This window comes from Octodon degus, unplaced genomic scaffold, assembly GCF_000260255.1.
Source record: "Octodon degus isolate 3935 unplaced genomic scaffold, OctDeg1.0 scaffold00092, whole genome shotgun sequence".
In the NCBI taxonomy this organism is placed as follows: domain Eukaryota; kingdom Metazoa; phylum Chordata; class Mammalia; order Rodentia; family Octodontidae; genus Octodon; species Octodon degus.
This window is the reverse complement of record NW_004524668.1, coordinates 10,589,566-10,599,142: the sequence shown is the minus strand read 5'-3', so window position 1 is coordinate 10,599,142 and position 9,577 is coordinate 10,589,566.

Here is a 9,577-nt window from a genome sequence, read left to right as displayed (position 1 = left end):
ACATGAAGAGGTATAGCCAAAGACAATGTGCTTGAGAATGACTTGGACTTCAATAGGGTCTTGTTGGGCGGGTTAGACAGCTCGACAGTCTAAAATGCCTGCTTAATCAAGTTAGGCAACCTCAGGGACTGTGGTTCAGTCCCCGGCACCACATGCTGCGCCAGCCCTGCCCCGAGGTTGGGCTGAGCTAGCCGAGAGAGAGAGAGAGAGAGAGAGAGAGAGATAGGGTCTTGTGTTAATATAATTATATACAAAAGTTGGTTAGTGGTATAGGCAAATTCTCAGAATGATTCATTTATATTTCCTTCTCTCATCATGAGGATTTTTAAAAAATCATTTATTTATTTAGTTAGTTAGTTGGTGCAGGGTCTCAATAGGCAGCTTGGACCCATAGTGATCCTCCTGTCTCAGCCTCACCAGCGTTGGGATTACAGTGCACCACCACATCCAGTTTTGCGGCTGGCGTGGTAGGCCCAAAACTGGTTCGGGGTCAGCACAGAGTGTGGCATTGGGGAATCAAACTGGAGTCCTTGTGCTTGCCAGGCAGGCGCTTAGACCACTGAGCTATCTCCCAAGCCCATCATGAGGATTCTTGAGCTAACTCCTAGGCTAGTTATGGTGGGATGAAAGACACTTGAACGTAGCAGACAACTAGTGGATGTAATTTACTGCTCCATGTAGACAGAGAACAAGTCTCTTGGTTACAGAAGCCCTGAAGGAAAGTGGTTGCTTTGGCCTCATCTTGTCTAATTTTCAACAAAAATAAAAAGATATGTTGTACAATGATACTGTTCCCTCCTACAAATAAAAGGCAGGAAGCGTCCTCCCCTTATTGCATTCTGGTGCTGGCTCGATCTTTGCCATAGAACTGGGAAATAATGGGGTAGGGTTGTCATAGCAACGCATTCCCTGTCATTGTTTTGATTCCTCCACGCTAGTTTTATCTCAAGGTTTGCTGGAAGTTTCTTGAAACCCTGCTTCCAGGCTGGGAGGGCTGACAGCTTGCAGTGTGAGATGGGGCAGTGAGCTTCGGACTCCGATGTTGCATACGGAGAATTCTCAGGTCTCTGTGGGTAAGAGAAAAGCTACAGCAGCTCGGTTTTCTCATTTAGTATAACTATGTTTCTACACCTAACATCTGCTGAAATACTGGGGAAGACTTTCTTACCCAAATAAAATCACTTTTCATTTTGCTGACAAGCATGCTAGGTCTGAATAGCGGGTGGTTAGAAGGTCCTTGAAGCCTGTTCTTCCCTTTCTCCCCTTGATCCCTGCGTTTCCTTTTACTCCCCCAGCCTGCTACTTTTTCTGGGGCCCCTCCCCCTCAAAAAGCATCATGCCGCCCTGCCCCCAGCCTCCTGGCTCTTCTTCAGCTCCTCACCTCTAGTCTGTCTAATGGGCTATCGAGTCCTGCTGTTCTCATGGTGAACAATGGCTATCGGTCCCATGGTTCTGAGTGTGCCCGTGTGCACTAACAGACTAAATTCTGACCTGTACCCTGTGAGGCTGCTGAGGCTGCTTTTCATCCTCAGGGTATAGATGAGAAAACTGAAGCACCAGAAAGTCAGACTACTTGCTCCACATCACGTGGACAGGAATGTAATGTTCCGATTCAGGCTGACTGGCCCAAGCCTGTGCTCTTCCTGTCGTCCCTCTCTCCTGCCGGGCTGTGGCCCCCACCTGCCTCCATGCTGGCCCAGCACCCCTCCTTGGCTTGAACACACACTCTCTCTTGCTGAAGCGACTGAAGCTGCCACCTTCAGGCCATTTCAAATCCATTCTGGAGGCAGCCATGAAGAGGTGGTTGCACATTTCCAACATCTTATGCCCTTTCCTTGCTGATGAAACCCTTTTGCAAGACCCAGAGTTCTGTTGAGGGCAGCCCTGAACTCCTTCAGATGCGAACAAATCCAGGGCAACCTGACCTCTGCCTGCAGTGGCAGTGACACCGGCCACAGTCTTGATAGTGGTGAGAGCTCACCTTTACTAAGCATTCGATCAGGGCCAGATGCCTCTCAGAGATGTCTGCCTGGAACCTCCCAGCCATTCTAATGGAGGCCCAAGAGGTTTCAACAAGGACCCTGTGACTTTGGGACCAGGGTCCTGGCCCCCACTTCTGCTTGCTGGGCTGCCTGTATCTCCAGCCTCTGCCTTGTTGAATGCATGTTAGAGCACAGGTCCTGCTTTACCTTGGTCTTAACCATCCAGTAGAAAAGTATGAAGATGAAATATAGGAAGTAAAGCCATGTTGTTATGTTGAGCTGTGGGGGACTCAGGTCAATAATTTCTGACATTGCCAGTTAAACAGAAGACCCAATGATATTATGGGCTTCTGTACTCTTTTAGAATATTTTGCTGAGTTTACACACCTATAATATTCAACAACGGAACTTAAAAAAAATTGGGGTATAACTATGAATGTCCATTTTGTATCTGTGTATTCAAAGTGGTTGGGATAGATATATAGTTGCATTCTGTTAATGAATAGAATGATTTTTTCTATGGTGTTTGTAAGTAGGATCACAAGTCTGCATCTTGTACAGCAATTAACCACTAAGAAGAATATATGCAGTGTATTATTTGTTGAAACTGTACTTTCGATTTGATTTGAAACTGTCTCATTGCTATATGTTTATCAATAAAACTTTGAAAAAAAAAAAAAAAAAAGAAAAAAAACAAAAAAAAAAAAAGAACTTCACAGAATACGCCATGCTTTTCAAAATCCATTATTGCAACTATTGCAGCAGAGAAGAAAATAAACCCAGTAAAACAAGACAAAGCAAATCAAGAAGGTGGAGGTGGAAAGGGTTGATAGCACAGCCACAAAAGTGGAAAGAGACTAGAGAGGCCAGAGATGGCACTTCAGAGCCACGGTCAGGCTAGCCGTGAAGTGGCCCTGAAAGCAGACAGCAAGGTGACCAGTGGGGTGAGGGTCAGGCCAGGCTGGAGAATGCCAGCCTGCTGGGGCGGCACAGCTGTGAAGGTCTAGAGACAGCTTCGTGGGGCTGCAGACCTCTTCCTCTATGCTTACGAACCCAGTCACAGCTGCCCTGTCTCTAACTCTGTGGGTGGTGCAGGTGCCACTCCAGGTAGATACAGCATGAGACTTTAAGAGCAGACTGTAGACATGTTTTGCTGAAGAGCTTCTGGGTTTGCTTTGCAAGCTATAGAGAGCTGGGAGGTAGGTGACAGCAGCGGAATGCCTCCTCATGACTTATCTTGTCCCTTCTCTGCAATGGGATAGAAATGAGATCCTTTGAGTCACACAAGACCTCTCAGCCACAGTAAAGCTCAGGTTCAGACCTGACCATAACAGTCGTGGCAAAACTTCAAGACGCTCATGTCAAGCAAAGCAAGGGAAATTGAAATTGAAATCCTGTCCCAGCAAAAACGGTTTCTTTCTACTTCTGGCTTTCTCACACACAGGCAAGGGTGTCACAGAATTTGTAAAGAGAGGCAAACCTGGGAGGCAGGTTTAGTTCTCTGTTAACCCAGCTCTTGTTCACGGTCATGGGGCCATCGGGTCTGTCTCTCCTGCTGGGCCAGGCAGGAAGGTCTTAAGAGTAGATGTGTGCAGAAATCTCCAGGCTAGGACGAGAGAGGCAAGAGCGCTGATTTTATTGTGTGTCTTCAATGGCTGAGCTGAAGTCTCAACTGTATTAAAAATGTCCTCTAAGCTGTGTGTGGTGGTAGGCACCTCTAATCCCAGCACTCAGGAGACTGAGGCAGGAAGATTGCAAGTCAAGGCCAGCCTGGGCAACTTAGGGAGTTCAAAGCCAGCCTTTATCTAAATGTGAACCTTTTTAAAAATAAGATCTAGGTAATGTTTTTTTTTTATGCCTTGATTATTCAAGCACCTGGTTCAAGCTGTACACAGGGGCAAATCTCGACCTGGGTTCACAAAGGAAAGTAATCCTCATGATTACAAGCTGATTAACATGTGGAAGGATACGCACCGTTGTTCCCTCTTAGCTAATCATTTTTCTTAGGCATTTGCAAAACCTTTGCCATGCTCCCCAAGGGACAGTATCCAGCGTGGCTATTTGCACTAAGAGAATGTGGGTTAAGGACTGAATTGGTTAATTCCAATCTGCCATCATTAGAAGAAGTGATTTTTTCTGCAGAGAGCCAAATTGGATTAATTATATGCATGCAGGGTATAGTTAACAAATGGCATAATTCAAAGGTGCTGGGCTGGGTTGCACATAATTTGAGTCTTTGTTTTTCCGTTGAATAAAGTGTTTGCCATTTACACTCTGAATTTGATGTGCTGGGTTTGAATGTTCTGATGGTCATTAATGTCCACTGATGGGCTTTGCAGCACTTTTTTATTTCCTAGATGACATGCAGAATGCTGCAGACCCAGACTGGCAGAGTGGACGCACATGCAGAAGAGCATTCTTGGTTCAGTGGGTGTGCTTATCGTCCGATCAGAGTGGAGAGCGCCATTAATCCAATTATTCCTTGATTATCGGCTTGCTCTGTGTAATTAAGGGAGGAGGCTCAGCTTGGCTACCTTTCTTTCACCAGGGAGAGATTGGCTGGAATTATCAAGCCCTGAAACAGTTAGACTTTGTTGAAAGCAAAGGCACTTATTGGACAGGTGACAATGGTGAGAGAGACCACAGGCCCAGGGCTCTGACGTTTGGTATGTCCCCATGCCCAGAATACTCTATTCTTTGTTTATCCTCCAGCAACCTAGAGGTGTCACCACCTTGCCTTTTCTGGCTTCACCAGAGAATCATGTGTTAAGAAAGGCAGCGAGGAGGACAGATAACCCACTCCAATGTGGTGGGCAGTCTGTGGTTGGCACAGTGAGATGAGGCTGTGATTGACAGCAATATGCCAGTCAGTGCCACTTGAGAATGCACAGTTTCCTCTGGTTCTGAAAAACAGGAAGTACCAGAGCGTCTCATGAGGGAGCAAGGCTCCTTAGGCTCCCCGAGAGCCCCAGAGATGTCCAGCTGAATGAACCCCCCTGCCCAAGGTAGGGGACCTGCCCACGAGTGGGGAGGGTGTTTGCCATTCCCACAAGGACTCTGCGGCTCCCGGAGCCACTACTTGCTCCCCTAGCTGGAGCCTCTGGCCATCCTACAGAAGGGTAAATTGGAGTCATTTGCAGGACAAAAAAGTAGATAGTAAATTGTTGCACGATTTCTCTTACATGAGAAACCCAAAGTATAAATATGTTAGAGATATGGGGAAACAAGAGAAGATGGAAGAGGGTAAAATAGAGGGGAGGAGGATAAGGTATTAAAATTATCTATCTGTCTGTCTATCTATCTATCTATCTATCTATCTATCTATCTATCTATCTATCATCTATTTCCCAAAATGAATGTAATATGTATTGCCAACAACACCTGATTCAATAAAAACCTATACCTATTAAACAAAAAATGTTTAAAAGTAGTTTCTTAGGGATGGCCAAATAGCTCAGTGGATTAAAGTGCCTGCAAGCAGACACAGGGGCCGGGGGTTTGATCCCCAGGCCTGCCATGCCAGCCCCACACCCGGAGCATGCTGAGATGGCAATTGAGAGTGGGCATGGTAGTGTGCGTCTGTAATCCCAGCTCCTGGGAGGCCGTAAACAGGTGGATCACTATGAGTCTGATCTAGTAGTGAGACCCTGAACACCCTGTAGACCCTTCCCTAAAAAAATAAAAAAAAATAAAAAAAAAATAGTTTCTTGCTGTGTGTACCTGCATCCACGTTTCCCTTGGTCATATCTTCTGGAAAAGAACACTCTCCAAGCTATGCACAGAGAGATGGAAGCTAACTCTTGGGAGAATCTCTCTGCAGGCTCATGTTGCAATCAAATCTGGCTGGGTTAAGAACAGAGGTCTTAGGAGGTGATTCTCTGGCAGGATTTCCTAGAGCTCTCGGGAGCTGCATCTTGTAGCAGAAAGAGAAGTTTCCTGGGCACCCATGAAGGACAGAGGCATCCCTGGTGGGGTAACAGCACATGCAAAAGAGTACAAAGCTATGCCTTTAGGGGTGGCTGGAGTTTCTCAGCACAGGAGCAGAGGCTGAGGTGGGGACAGGGACTTATGCCTTAATCAGTACACAGTTTGGAGTGGGAGGAGTGAAGCAGAGATTGTAAAATCTCAATAAGGACAAACCAGCTCTGCACTGAATGAAAAAGCCTGCAGCTGCTCACGCTCTGACTCAGACAACTGGGTACATGGCGAGTCCTTGTGCTCTGGCCAGGCTGGTCAAATGTGTTGCTGATCTGTACAGGGGCCAATTGATTAACTTAAAACATGCATGGTGGATTCCTTTAGAAACATTAAGATAAGTTGCAGAACATTAGAAAATGTAGCAAAATAGATACTTAGATGACCCAGGCCCCTCGCTATCCATAGATAACTGTTAGTAGTCATTTGAGGCCAACTGATCCTGTACACAATTTCTGCACCACGATAGGATCATAAGGTAGGTTATTTTGTAGTCTGCTTTTTCTACTGAGGACACCATAAACCTGTTTCTATACTGATAAATATAGTTCTGGGATGCTAGTTTTGATGACTTCATGATGGCCCTTGTTATGGCACATGAGCATTTATCCAGTTTGTCTATTGTTAGACATTTTGTTGGTGCAAGAGGTGGCCCTCTCGCTGTTCCCGCCCACTGCACTTGAGCCACGCCCACTGAGGCCACCTAATGTCATCCTCAACTGGCATGGAAGTTGCATTTCTGGTTCCTTCATGCAAAGCAGGAACATCTCTACACTGACTCTTGTCTGAAGAATTTTTCCTTTCTGCTTGTTCTGTCTTGCTGGTCAGTGGGGGCCTTGGCACCAGATTTAGAACCCGTGGCCCATGATGTATGGCCTAGTTCTTGAAGCAGCAGCAGCAGCAGCAGCAGCAGCAGCAGCAGCAGCAGCAGCAGCAGCAGCAGGTCAGCCTGCAGGGAACAAAAGCCTTTGATTTAGCAGTGTCCCTCCCCTTCCTTCAGCTAGTTCCAAGAACCACAGCACAGACAGCAGTCCGCTTGTCACAGTGAATTTGGCAGGGTGGCAGCCTGGGCAGAAACAAGGTACTGATGCTGTAGAGAAATGAGGTTCAGTTAAACATCTGGAGTCTCCCAGCCTTGTAGCCTGAGTTGGGGTTTTCATTTGGGTCTTCACTCTGCAGACACTGGCAACCTCTGCACCAGTGAGTTTGCTCAGGCTCTTCTCTAATGGGCTTGTGTTTGATGAGAGCTAAGGATGCATTGTGTGTGTGTGTGTGTGTGTGTGTGTGTGCGTGTGTGTGTGTGTGTGTACTCACATGTATAGCCCACTATATACATATTCCCTGACCAGTGCAGAAAGTCTTTGGTAGTGAGAAAATATCTGACCAGGAAACCAGCTTAAAGAGAGGCTTCTGCTGTCTGAGACCTGCAGTGAGAAGCCTGCAGAGAAGATCCTTCCAGGGGAAAAATAAGACAAGTCCACACATCTATCCATCCCTTCATTGGTCCATCTGTCCATCTACCCACCCACTCATCTATCCATCTACCCACACATCCACCAGTCCATCCACTTATCCATTCAACCACACATCTACCCATCTACACACCCACCTTCCTGCCCCCAACCACTCATCCATCTATCCATCCATCCATCCATCCATCCATCCATCCATCCACTCTTCAATGCAGTCATCTATCCTCTCATCCATCCTCTCATCCATCCACTCAACCATCCATCCATCCATCCATCCACCCACCCATCCACTCATCTGTCCATTTACCCGCCAACCTATCAATTCATCCACTCATACATTTATCTACTATCTACTCTTCCACCCACCCACCTTCCTGCCCCCCATCCACTCATACAACCATCCATCCATCCATCCATCCATCCATCCATCCATCCATCCATCCACTTAACCATCCGTTCAACAAGACCTGTTGGGTATCTGTTATATGTCTGTTTTAGGACACTCAGTGAACAGGTGACAAAAGCCCCTGCTCTCATACAACTGACATTTAGTGACAGAGATAGGCAATGTGTTCCGAGCATCATCAATGCATGAACAGTAGTTAGAAGCAACTAAGGGGCCAGAAAAGAACAGAGAGGGGAGGAGAGCCCTGCCCTGTGAGCTTGAACAGGAGAACTGCAGCTGTGACTGGTAGGTGGGTGGGCAAGGATGGACACCACTGAGAGGTTAACCTGTAAGGAATAGTTTGAGGAGTGAAGAACTTAGCCAGGTGGATATCTGGAGGGAGAGTGTGGCAAGCAAAGGAAGTATACATGGCTCAGGGCCTCAGGAATATCCTGCATATTTAAGGAATGCTACCTTGGACAGGTTACAGCAATGTCAGCTCAGGGCAGGATGACAGGAAATAAGGTCTAGGGACAGTGCTCCAATGTGTCCTGTGTTCTCATTAGCTTTCACATTTCTTCCCGGGTTATTGGGAGCTGACACCAACACTATACAGCAGTGCCTTTCTGTCTGGGCTCCATCAAAGAGAGGCCTGGCAGAGGGCGAGCAGAGGACCTCCATCCTTCACAGGATGCCGGTACTCCTGTCTAGCTCCTCAGTGACAAGGCTGCGGTGAGCTTGGGAGCCCACAGCAAGGAGCAGTAAAGGCAGAATGTGGGGCTGGGACTAAAAGCCATAGATTTGGATTTGGATCCCTATTTTCCACTTCAATGTGTAGATTACATGTCCCGGGCCTTGGTTTTACCATCTCAAAGCACAGGGGATGGCCACAACAGCTGGGTGAGAACCACACGTCTCTGTGGGAAAGGAGCCCCCTGCATCTGGACAAGATGACGAGCCACAGGGGCAAGAGCTGAGCCATTTTTGTCTCATCGGTGCTCTGCCTATCGTCCCAGATCTCCCTGAGATCCCCAGACTTGCAGGGAGGAACCAGTCTGCTAGTAAAGGAGCCTGGCAAGTTGTCAAGTACTGCACAGAAGGACTTTGTCATTGTTACTATAGATGAGACTTGGGGTTCAAGTCTGAGATGACCCTGGCGTCCAGCACTGTGAGACGAGCCACTTGGTGCAACAGTGCACTTTGAGTGACAGCTGGGTATTCTGTGGCTGGAGGTCACAGAGGAACTCAGCGGGGCTGAGCACAGTCGATAGATGTTATCACGCTTTGTACTTGAACTCTTATTGACACAGTATGGTTTAACAATCCCTGCCGCATATACATTTTGCTAATTGATTTATGTTAACTTCCACGCGTGTTGCTCATCAATACAAACAGCCCCACATTATTGCATCCTCAGAGATTTAGATCAAACCTTCATATCAGTGCACTCGGCAGCTGGGTGACCTCTTCAGACCTCTTCTGCACATGGGAAAGGAGGGAAGACAACTGTGGGTTATCTAGATTTTTCTACATTGCTGAGTGGGCCTGTTTCCAATCAATCCAGATAGATAAGCCTGTACTGCAAATCTATTTCAGCGTCAGATTGCTGGCAATGGAACTGACATGTGTATCACCCTTAGGCTGGGGATTTTTATGTAAACGTTTGGTAAACTCTACTTGGGTAATGAAAGCAGCTGGGTAGACTTAGGGGAAAAGTATGTGTGTGTGTGTGAGGGAGGGAGGGAGGGAGAGGGAGGGGGGAC